We start from the raw sequence: 12,296 nt of genomic DNA on the forward strand, positions 1-12,296 counted from the left end.
GATGATGGGAGTAGTAGGGGTGATGGGAGTAGTAGAAGTATGAGTGAGAAGCGGACATAGTAGATGGGAGTATAATAGAAGGATGATGATGATGATGATGATGATGGGGATGATGGTGGGCCCGGCCCCCCTGATCTCCCCTCCTCCAGCCCCGCTCTCTGGCACACAATAGATCCTCCGGAGATCACACACACAGAGCGGAGGATGGCCCCTCCCCCATCACTCACCGGCTCAGTCCCGGTCAGTCCCGGTCGGTCCCGCTCCCCCGGTTCGCACACTCCGCAATAATCGTCATTTGAAAACTTCTCCCTCCCAACGTTCAACTTTTTTCCCAGCTGACAATAGCCGCCTCCTCCCCTCCCCGGCCTATCCCCACCCTGTCCGCCCCGCTCGCTCCTCCCTCACCGCCGTCTCCTAGGAGACGCTTGTGTTGATATGAACGGAGGGCGCCCATTGGCTGAGCTCTGCACACTGATCTGTCACCGATCCAGGGCAACCTATGTACACCCAGGGCAGATTGCACCCACCTAGATTGCCCGAGGCTATGGGTTACCTACAAAACACACACACACACACCATTGTCCCTGATGTGACCCCAAATCCTGTATATTAACCACTTTACCACCGGAGGATTTTCCTGCTTTACGTCCAGGCCACCTTTTGCAACTTGGCACTGCACGAATTTAACTGACAATTGCGCGGTCATGCAACGCCGTACCCAAACGAAATTTACGTCCTTTTTTTCCCACAAACAGAGCTTTCTTTTGGTGGTATTTGATCATCTCTGCGATTTTTATTTTTTGCGATATTAATAAAAAAATGCGACAATTTTGAAAAAATAATATTTTTCTACTTTGACAGTTAAAAAATATCCAATATATTCAATTTTTGTCATATATTTAGGCCAAAATGTATTTAGCTACATGTCGTTGACAAAAAAATTCTCAATGAACGTATTTTTAACTGCTTTAAGACCGGAAGATTTTACCCCATTCCTGACCAGGCCATATTTTGCGATTCGGCACTGCGTTATTTTAATGGACATTTACGCGGTTGTGCAACGCTGTACCCAAATTAAATTGATGTCCTTTTTTCCCCACAAATAGAGCTTTCTTTTGGTGGTATTTGATCACCTGTGCGATTTCTACTTTTTGCGCTATAAACAAAAAAAGAGCGACAATTTTGAAAAAAATAATAATATTTTTCACATTTTTTTATGAAATTCCCCCCAAAAAAATGTAAAAATCAAAATTTTTTAACATTTTAGGCCAATTTGTTTTCTGCTACATATTTTTGGTAAAAAAAAATTGCAATAAGCGTATTTTGATTGGTTTGCGCAAAAGTTATTGCGTTTAATAACTAAGGGAAAGATTTCTGTCATTTTTGGTGTTTTTTTTTTTAACGCGTAATGGCGGCGATCTGCGATTTTTTGCGGGACTGCGACATTGCGGCAGACAGATCGGACCCTTGACTGACATTTCTGACACTTTTGGGGGGGACCAGTGACATTACTACAGTAATCAGTGCTAAAAATATGCACTGTTACTGTAATAATGACACTGGCAGGGAAGGGGTTAATTTTATTGGAGAGGGAGGGGTTAATGTATGCCTGGTGCTTACTGACGTGTGTGGGGGGAGGGGACTGTGTGACACAGGGACAGATCGCAGGTTCAGCTATGCTGAACCCTGCAATCTGACCCTGCCTGTCACTGAGGAGATCCACCCGCTTTGTTTACACAAGCGGGCGGATTTCCACACTAGATCCCCGACGATCGGGGGGAAGAGCAGCGGTGATCGCCGCCGCTCCTCCCCTGGCCCGACTCCCGCTGTAACTGAATACAGCGGGAGCGCGCCTCCGGCGGCACGCGCGCCGCCGAGAGAGGGGAATTTCTGGTGACGTAGACCTACGTCGCCAGACGATAACGAACCACTTTGCCGCAGTAGTAGCACAGTGAGCAGACGTCAAGTGGTTAAATGGAACACTTCATTAACACAAGTCTTCCTATTGATTACACGCATCATATGAACACACAATGAGGAAGATTTACTAAACTGGAGCACTTAGAATGTGGTGCAGCTGTGCATAGTAAGTAACCAATCAGCTTCTACCTTCAGCTTGTTCAGTTAAGGTTTAGGCTGATTTCACACTTGTATGACCTGAAAGTCACTAAACGTTGCTGAGCAACTTTGACACAACTTGAAGCAATGCCTGTGTAATCCTGAGGTCTATGCACCTGAAGTCACATCAAAGTCAGACCAAAGATGTGCAGGGACTACTTTGAAGTTCCTGAGACTTGAAGTCACACAGATATGAACTGTACTCATTGGAAATCATGGGGTACAACTTGTCATGCGTCGCAGTCCCAAGTCGCAGGACAAGTCGCACAAGTGTGAAAGGGGCCTTAAAGCGGAGTTACGCCCCCCTTTTAAAAAATTAAAAGTCAGCAGCTACAAATACTGTAGCTGCTAACTTTTAAATAGTAGTACTTACCTGTCCAGAGAGCCCGCAATGTCAGCACCCGAAGCCGATTTACATCCAGGGTAAGGGAACCCGGAAGTGAAGCCTTTCGCCTGTCGGCTTCACTGCTGGTTCCCTACTGCGCGTGCCCAAAGCGCGCTGCGCTTTGTAATTGGCCCAGCGGCGGAGGAAAAAGGAGGGGGCCGAACCTCCGAGGGACAGTGCCATGGCGCTGTCTCCCAGGAAGTGGGGAGGGGTACCTGTCAAAAACAGGTACCCATTCCCCCCCCCCCGCCCTCCCCCCTGAAAGGTGCCAAATGTGGCACCAGAGGGGGGGGAGGAAGCAGATCAGCGGAGCTCCACTTTTGAATCAAACTTGGAAGCTGGTTGGTTTCTATGTAGAGTTGCACCAGATTTTGCACTCTCCAGATTTATTAAATAACCCCCAATGAGTTCAGGTATCCAGTGAGGTGTTCTTTATAATAGAACTAATGACAAAACTGTTTTTCTCTTACGTCCTCTGACAGTCGCCGCCCACTCATACAGTCTTCACCAATGGGTATTGACCTCTTATCCATAGGAGCAAGCTAGGCATAAGACTTGTTAAAAACAAAGCATTTACCTAGACACACCTATGGGGGCTGTCCCACTGGTCCAATACCCCCCCTGCTATCAGCCATCCCAACTCAGTTTGTCTTCTGCCTAGTTAGGAGTGAGATAGGCTCTCCCTGTGCTGGGGCTACGGTCTCAGTCTTCTTTTTTTTTCTTTATGATTTTATTTCAGGGAATATGTTTTTTCTTCACATTACTAGCTGTTTATTTCTCAGCTTTTACTTAGTAACTTCTTCAAGATGATGACGGCATTGCGGAGCTGGGAGTTGGACTGGTCGTCCTGGTTCTCCAGGACAGAGGGCCTTATGGAATCCCAGCCCGCCATCGAGCGTTTAGCAGGCTATGTGTTCGCCCTGGCTTTGCAAACTCAGGGATGCAAGCCTGCGAGGTGGCTACCTCGCCTGGACGTCTCCCCACGGTTCTCCGTGCACTGTTAGCGTCCTGCGTTTTGGCTGACAGCACCCCTGCCATCTGAGGGTGGGCGGTTTCCCATCGATGAGAGGCACCCCACGCCATCGGGTACAGGTAAGTACATTCTGTGTGGGGCCTCTGTCTGGGGCTGGAAGTCCTTTGTGTCTGTGTTATCCCCTCATGTCTGTGCGTTTTTTGGGCTCCCTGATCCCAGTCCCTGCGGGGGTTTTTGCTCACAGCCTGTGCACTGTGTGGGTTTGTGGGGGTCCCTCTCCTGTGTCACTTTAGGGTGCTTTGGGAGGTACAGACACGTGTGGCGACCGCTGCGGGGTTAAACACCGCCAGTCCACCATTTTAGGTGTGGGCAGCATGTCTGGCTTCACTGTGGGCGCTTATACAGCATTGTATGTGGTGTGTTTTGGCGCCTTGCGGCGCCATCTTGTGTGTGGCAAAACGCTCGTTCCGAGCACATGTCGGCGGCCATTTTCCAGAAGCCTCCCATTACTTTCTATAGTCAACCATTTTTCCTTGGCCTGAAGTCTCTGTTCAGTCTCTTGCGGTGACATTACTTCCTCCTTCTGTTCAGGAGAGATCGGCTGCAGTGGTAACACTTTGTGGGGGTCTGTCTGCTGTCCTTTTTTGTGCAAATACTTCTGGCTATCAGTTTATTCCTGCTTAGGGGTCTGTTTGTCACAGTCTTGTAGCGGTGTGCTGCGGGGGTCCGTGGCGTGCTTAAAGGGCCAGTACCACAAAAAAAAACTTTTTTACTATGGAATCTCAGGACAGCAAATTTCCCCCAGCCTTAGTGGGGGATTCAGGGTCTTCTGAATCTTCTGCTCTGACTACTTTGTCTGCTGCAGTGGCAACTTTGGTGTCCAAAGTGGATATTCTGATGACTGAACGAGCTAATAGAAAAAGGCCTAGGGTTTCTTTTTCTTCTGATTCTGAATCTGACATGGTTGCCGTAGGTAGCGTGCCCCTTGCAGGGTCTCAATCTGCTCAGTCTGAGGGGGAGGCGGAGGTTGCAGGGGTGGATGATTCCCCCCCTGGGACGGCGGAAGACCGTGCAGCTATGGATCCGCTAAAACTTGCCATTAAGGAAACACTACATTTAGAGGATGAGCCCAATCCTCCGGGAATTGTGTCCTCTTTTGGTACACACAGGACCCGCAAGGCGGCCCAGGTGTTCCTTTGCCCCGCTGAGTTTCACGCTACTGTGAATGATCAATGGCATCATTTAAAATGCACCTTTGAGGTGCCAAAAAAGTTTCAACTCCTTTATCCCTTTGCGTCTCCTACGGATTTGCGCTGGTGTGTGGCTCCTCAGGTGGATCACACTGTGGCCAGATTGAACAAGGCCACTCTGGTACCCACCGAAGATTCTCCGGTGTTTAGGGATCCTACGGATAGGAGGCTGGAATCCCTTGCCCGCCATGCCTACATGGTGGCGGGTTCCATGCTGAAACCTATTTTCGCCTCTGTCATGGTGGCTCAAGCGGTGGCGGATTGGACCAAGGTGCTGAGACGCACCCTCGTGGCTGATTCTGCCCCCCCTACTACCGTGGAGATGGTGGACCAGATTTATCAAGGGGTCATGTATTTGTGCGATGCGGCCTTGAATGAGGCCCCATTAGCTGCGCACCTGTCCAGTGTCACGGTGATTAACCGTCGCCTGATATGGCTGAAAAGCTGGTCAGCTGACCAGACTTCCAGGAAAACGGTGGCTGACATCCCCTATGCGGGGTCTCGCCTTTTTGGGGAATCCCTGGATGAATTGGTTAAAGGGGTCACTGGGGGCAAGAGCACTCTGCTGCCCCAGAATCTTAAGGGCAAGTTTTTCCGCGCTAAGCGGGGCCCCTTTAAACCAAATCAGGGGTCCTTTCGTGCCTTCAAGGCACAGAACAAGGGAAAACCCTTCAAGGGCCAGGGTGGCCAGAGAAAGCCCTGGGCGGGCAAACCAAAAACCGCCCAGGCTGGTGCGGTGGCCCAGTCTGCCTCTGCCTGAAGGGGCGCCCTCACCCGCTTCAGTGGTGGGGGGACGTTTGCGCGGTTTCCTCCAACCTTGGCTGCTCCGAATTCCGGACAGGTGGGTTCAGGAAAGGATACAAGATCGAATTCCTTTCGCGGCCAGCGGACAGATTCTTTCCCTCAAATCCTCATTTGACCCCAGGGCGACCCACAGTACCTGCATCAATCGGTGCACGATCTCCTCGCCCAGGGGGTGATCGTCCCGGTGCCTCATCGGGACAGGTTTCGGGGGTTTTACTCGAATCTGTTCACTGTGCCCAGAAAGGAGGGCAAGGTGCGTCCGATTCTGGACTTAACCACTTAAGCCCCGGAGGATTTGGCTGCTAAACGACCAGAGGGCATTTTGCGATTCGGCACTGCGTGACTTTAACGGACAATTGCGCGGTCGTGCGACGCTGTACCGAAACGAATTTGGCGTCCTTTTTTTCCCACAAACAGAGCTTTCTTTTGGTGGTATTTGATCACCTGTGCGATTTTTTGATCACGCGCTATAAACAAAAAAAAAGCGTAAATTTTGCAAAAATAGCAATATTTTTCCCTTTTTTTTATATGAAATTCCCCCAAAAAAAAATGTAAAAATCAAAATTTTTTAATATTTTCGGCCAATTTGTTTTATGCTACCTATGTTTGGTAAAAAAAATCGCAAAAAGCGTATTTTGATTGGTTTGCGCAAAAGTTATTGCGTTTACTAACAAAGGGAAAGATTTTTGTCATTTTTGTTGTTTTTTTTTTTAACGCGTAATGGCGGCGATCTGCGATTTTTTTTGCGGTACTGCGACATTGCGGCGGACAGATCGGACCCTTGACTGACATTTTTGACACTTTTGGGGTTACCAGTGACATTTCTACAGTAATCAGTGCTATACATATGCACTGTTACTGTAAAAATGCACTGGTAGTGAAGGGGTTAACTTTATTTGAGAGGGAGGGGCTGTGTGTGTCCCTAGGGGCGTGATTCTAACTGTGATTGGCTGTGGCTTCAACTGTATGAGGAGTGATCAATGGATCTACATAGTAGATCCATGTGATCAGCTCTCATACAGAGAGGAGAATGACAGGCAGCTTGTTTACACAAGCTGCCTGACTATCTCCCTCTCCCCCGCCGATCGCAGAGTGGCCGGCGGCGATCGGGTCCGCCGGTCACGCGCGCGGGGGGGTCCGTGACCACGCGGGAGCGGGAGCGCGCCTCCGGCGGCGCGCGCTCGCTCCCTAAACCCTCACAGGCGAGCGACGTAGACCTACGTCACTTTGCCTGTGAGGGGCTGACCGCCCACGTAGATAGTCGTGCGGCGGTCGGCAAGTGGTTAAAGGCTCTGAACCGCTTTGTACGCGTTTGGAAGTTCCGCATGGAATCGCTCCGCTCGGTGGTAGCCTCCCTGAGTCCAGACGAATTCCTGGCCTCTATCGACCTGAAGGATGCGTATTTACACATCCCCATTTTCGAAGGTCATCAGAGGTACCTCCGATTCGCTATCGCGGAGGACCATTATCAGTTTGTGGCTTTACCTCTCGGTCTCGCTTCGGCTCCACGGGTGTTTACCAAAGTGCTGGCTCCCGTTCTGGGCCTATCTGGATGATCTCCTGTTAAGATCGAGTGCCAGTCAGAGCCTGCTGCGCGATCTGTCTACTACAGTTCAGACGCTTCAGGAGTTCGGATGGACCATCAACGTGCAGAAGTCAACCTTGTCTCCCATACTTGGGAATGGTTCTGGACTCTGCTCAAGCAAAGGTGTTCCTGCCGGAGGACAAACTCCGGACCCTACAGAACGAGGTCAGGGCCCTCAGGGAAAACAAATTCTCGTCACTCAGGACCTGTACGCGGTCCCTGGGGTTGATGGTGTCGGCCTTCGAGGCCATACCGTTTGCACAATTTCACACGAGCTCTCTCCAAGCGGAGATCCTGGCCAGATGGGACAGGCTGCTTCAGTCCTTGGATCTGAGGGTGTCTCTGAGTCACCAAACCAGAATGAATCTTCTGTGGTGGCTTCAGTCCCTGGCGGTGGCAGACGGAAAATCCTTCCGGCCGTTACTGTGGACAGTAATTACCACGGATGCCAGCCTGTTGGGCTGGGGTGGAGTCCTGGGCAACCTGTCTGCCCAGGGCACTTGGTCGGTGGAGGACTCCTCCCTCCCCATAAACATATTGGAATTGAGAGCGATCAGACTGTGCCTGCTCCATTGGTCAGATCGTCTCCAGGGCCTTCCTGTTCGGGTGCAGACGGACAATGCCACTGCAGTGGCTTACATCAATCACCAAGGGGGTACCAGGAGTGCCCGGGAGGCCCAGGAAGTGACCAGAATTCTGTCTTGGGCCAAGACTCATGTCCCGGCAATATAGGCAGTTCACATTCCGGGTGTGGAGAATTGGCAGGCCAATTATCTGAGCCGCCAGACCCTGGACCGTCTGTTGAAAGCCAGGTCCTGAGAGACAGGGGTCTTTCCTCAGAGGTCATTCCTACCTTACTCAATTCTAGAAAGGCCTCATCTGGTAAGATTTATTACCGTACATGGAAAGCTTATTTTTCCTGGTGTGAGTCCAGGGGCTTCTCTCCTCGTTCATACTCGGTGGCGAGAGTGTTGGCTTTCCTTCAGTCTAGTGTGGACCAGCGCCTTGCGTTGGCCACGATTAAGGGCCAGGTATCTGCACGGGCTGTCCTTTTCCAGCGCCCCTTGGCGTCTGATTCTTTGATTCGCACCTTCATTCAAGGTGTGCGTCACTTGGCCCCTCCTCGAAGGGCGCCCTTACCTCCATGGGACTTGAACTTGGTTCTGTCCGTGTTACAATGTTCCCCTTTCGAAAACATCAGGGAAATCTCGTTAACTCTGCTGTCTAAAAAGGTTGCTTTTCTTGTGGCGATCACTTCTGCTCGCAGAGTGTCTGAGTTAGCGGCCTTGTCTTGCCGCTCCCCAAACCTGGTGGTTCATAGGGATAAGGTGGTCTTGCGACCTAACCAGTCCTTTCTTCCAAAGGTGGTCTCTGATTTTCACCTTAATGAGGACATTGCTTTGCCTTCCCTCTGTGCGAATCCTAAGCATCCTAAGGAGGTTGCTTTGCATTCCTTGGATGTTGTCAGGGTTTACCTGTCGTCAACTGAATCCTTTCGGAAATCGGATTCTCTTTTTGTCCTTCCTGAGGGACCTCTGAAGGGTATGGCTTCGTCTGTGGCGACCATTTCGAAATGGATCAGACAGACAATTGTACGGGCCTATTCGTTGAAGGAACGGGTATCGCCCCTTCCCTGTCAAGGCACACTCTACAAGAGCGGTGAGTGCATCCTGGACCGCCCGGCGTCAGGCTTCGGTGGCCCAGGTGTGTAAGGCTGCGACTTGGTCGTCTGTGCACACCTTTTCCAAATTCTACAAAATTGATGTTCTGGCATCAGCTAATGCCTCCTTTGGCCGCAAAGTTCTCTGTGCGGCAGTACCGTGAGGGGACCCTGTTTTTTTTTGCGGGTCCCTGGCTGTTGGGGTTGTTTATCCCCTTGGTTATTTGCTTTCCTGGGTTGTTGCTCCTGTTGAGCCTTTTTCTGTTACCCAGAGGGTTACCTTTCTGTTCATGTAAGGTTCCTTTCTCTGATATGGGTACTGCGTTGCCTTTCTGACGGTTGCGTTTCCCACCCCTCATGTCCACACTGCTTTGGGACATCCCATTGGTGAAGACTGTATGAGTGGGCGGCAACTGTCGGAGGACATAAGAGAAAACTGAATTTTTGTAAAATCTTACTGTAAAATTCCTTTCTCTGAGTCCTCCGACAGTCGCCGCCCCCACCCCTCTTTTTGGGGTTTTTGGACTCTAACTGCTTGCTACCAAACTGAGTTGGGATGGCTGATAGCAGGGGGGGTATTGGACCAGTGGGACAGCCCCCATAGGTGTGTCTATGTAAATGCTTTGTTTTTAACAAGTCTTATGCCTAGCTTGCTCCTATGGATAAGAGGTCAATACCCATTGGTGAAGACTGTATGAGTGGGCGGCAACTGTCGGAGGACTCAGAGAAAGGAATTTTACGGTAAGATTTTACAAAAATTCAGGTTTTTTTCAGTGTAGATAGAGTAATGCCTCGTACAGACGTTCAGATAATTGGACGACTTATCGTTCACATTTTGTTGCATGATACTAATATCATAAAACAGATACCCACAACACCTCAAAAGAAAGGAATAATGAGTAACCCTAAGCGCTTATGAGAGAAAGCAAAACCTAATTAAGATGCTGCTACTTAACAGAAAAATAAATGTAAAAAGGGAATTTCATGCGATAATGACATAAAATTCCAGTAGCGCAAGGATGGTGGCGCCCTCCTGCCACCGCTTTAGTTCAAGGAATAACCTTTTAGCAAACAAATGCAAACCAGGATTATAGGAGCGATAACAAAAAGTAAATCCTCTTAATAATCCATAAGTACGTGTAAACATTCAAACACAGAACTAATAATCATAAATGTTTAAAACATTATAAAAGTCCATATGATAAAAGCAAAAAGCATCCAAGGAAAAATCTTGAAATGATGTGAAGTGAAACTATGGGTCACCAATCTCCACCACCACCGTGTCCAGGGGATCAGCTGAAAAACTCACTCACCAAATGATGTTGCTTAATCACTGTCGTGGTTTAAGCTATAGGGCAAAGGTCTCAGGATCACACTGGGAAACACTGCTACAGGTGTATGTCGAGACAAATAACTCCAAACATGTGAAGAGAAAGGACAATCCCCACTAGTGCAATAACGTTTTAGATTTGCATTTATTAATATCCACCATATAATACACTCACTTGGTTTCACATAAAATCACGCATATCATTAGTATAGGGAGGTAACCGCCGTCAGATACTTGCTCCAGGCTCCACGCCGTGGAAAACAGATCCGCCGGATGTCAGAGCACTCCCCAAACAATAGTTGCTGAACGCCGTCTGGTCACGCCCCGACGCGTTTCGTCACTTCCGACTTCGTCACCGGGGGCGTGACCACGACGGCACAACGCTCAGATATATACACACCAGATCCACCCACTAGGCGGAGAACTGGCTGCCAGTTAGACAAACACGCAGATGATCCCTCCCTGCTCCGTATTCACGCCAGAGGACAGAACATCCGTATGTGCAATTAACCCCTGCTTGGTGCAACCGCTAGAGGACAAGCCTCCGTATGTGCAATTAACCCCTTATTGTTTGGTACAACCTCACGGCTCACAAATGAGAGGATGAGTTTCAAGTACTCGGGGTACTAAATTAATAGATCCCGGTCAACCTCCCCGCCACATATATAAGGGCTAAATAACAGTCATGTAACGCCCAAAATCACCCTAGTGACTTTTAGCAAGGAAGGATCAATCTGCATATAAATCCCATATGTCAAATATGGTGGTAAAAAATACCCATTAACAATACAACAATAATATAACCAATACGATAGCTCCATAAATAGAATTATGGCATAAGGGTGGCACATGGAAAGCCATTCGTCCATGTTACACCCATCCTAAAATTAAAAGCACAAATAGAAATACAGATAAAAATACAGATAAAATCTGCAATCTATACACACAGACAAGACAGTATAAAACAATAATTTACAAAACTTGAAATAAATAAATATATGTGATAATGTTACACATAAAATATATAGAGGAATGAAAATCACAATCATATGGACACTATCTCAATCCTATATCCCTAAGCCTACTATGCATTACTGATGAAACAGTTCAGGTCTAATTCAATGTTCAGGCCAACTGGATCGAGAGACTGAGTCAAATATATCCATTTGGTTTCGCACTTGGACAGTTCTCTCACCCAGTTGGCCCCTCTCCAAGAGGGAGAGACTCGCTCCACTCCCCATTAAAAGTGCACAAACTCGCCCAACACTATTGTACAGCTTCTATAAATGGAGGAGAGGGCCAGAAAGGGCAGATATAGTCAACTGAATGCCTGTGACAGATCCTTGGACTGTGGGATATAACCCTGCAGCACTGGAAGATCATCACTGTGGGGGGCATTAGGCAGAGAACACAAGATTTCAACTAAGGGCCCATTCACACCAGAAACTGCACATAACTGCACATTTTTGACTGCATGTTTGCATGCATTTGAAGCGCCTTTGTTGCGCGCTTAAAAGCATTTTTCATGCATTTTGCGCTGTGTTTAGGATTGCTTTTGGGGTGCATTTTTCTATATGTTTATGGGCTTGGCTTTCTTGGCTTTAAGAGGAGCATTGCTGTGCGAGTGCAGTGCCTTTTTAGCGCATTCTTTGCATCTGTGGTGCATTTGAAATGCAGCATGCTCAATTGCACTGAACTGCACTGCAATGAGGTGAACTATGCCCATAGGATTACCTTGGTTTTGGGCTGTCTATGCAGTTGGAGTGCAGTCCAAAATGCATTCAACTGCAGCCAACTGCATCCCGCTGCATTCAGTGTGAAAGGGCCCTAAGACAGCAGCCCTCTGCACATAGAACACTCTACCCGAAGGAACTATACTGCTACATAGGAGAAAAAGATCTAATTTCTATTGTTACTCTTTATGTTATGGACTGAACTCATCTAAATTATATAGCACAGCAAAACGCAAAATAAGCACAGGCTGTGTAACCTGAGACTAGATAGTCTAGCAAAAGCACAACAATGGAGGATGGCATGAGTCAACTATGGCCACCGGGCATTTACAGCCCTGTCTTGTTGTACCTCCTAACTAAAGCATGTCAGTTGATAGAGCTGCAGTGAATTCTTATATGCGGGGACCATCACCTATTAGACCAACCTGACCATCACATCCAACATTTTAAAGTGGAAC

The 12,296-nt window shown here is 48.5% G+C and overlaps 1 protein-coding gene across 1 annotated transcript in view; it reads right to left on the reverse strand.

Moving 5' to 3' along the window:
• RGS12 (regulator of G protein signaling 12) overlaps positions 1–349 on the reverse strand; it is a gene marked incomplete at its 3' end in the record, with an annotated part of 381,119 nt that extends 380,770 nt beyond the window's left edge. Inside the window, exon 1 of the mRNA XM_082256415.1 lies at positions 228–349. The remainder of the gene's footprint in view (positions 1–227) is intronic.
• Between the last annotated feature and the right edge of the window lie 11,947 nt (positions 350–12,296).

Source organism: Pelophylax lessonae (assembly GCF_965119305.1).
Source record: "Pelophylax lessonae genome assembly, chromosome: 1".
Taxonomy (NCBI): domain Eukaryota; kingdom Metazoa; phylum Chordata; class Amphibia; order Anura; family Ranidae; genus Pelophylax; species Pelophylax lessonae.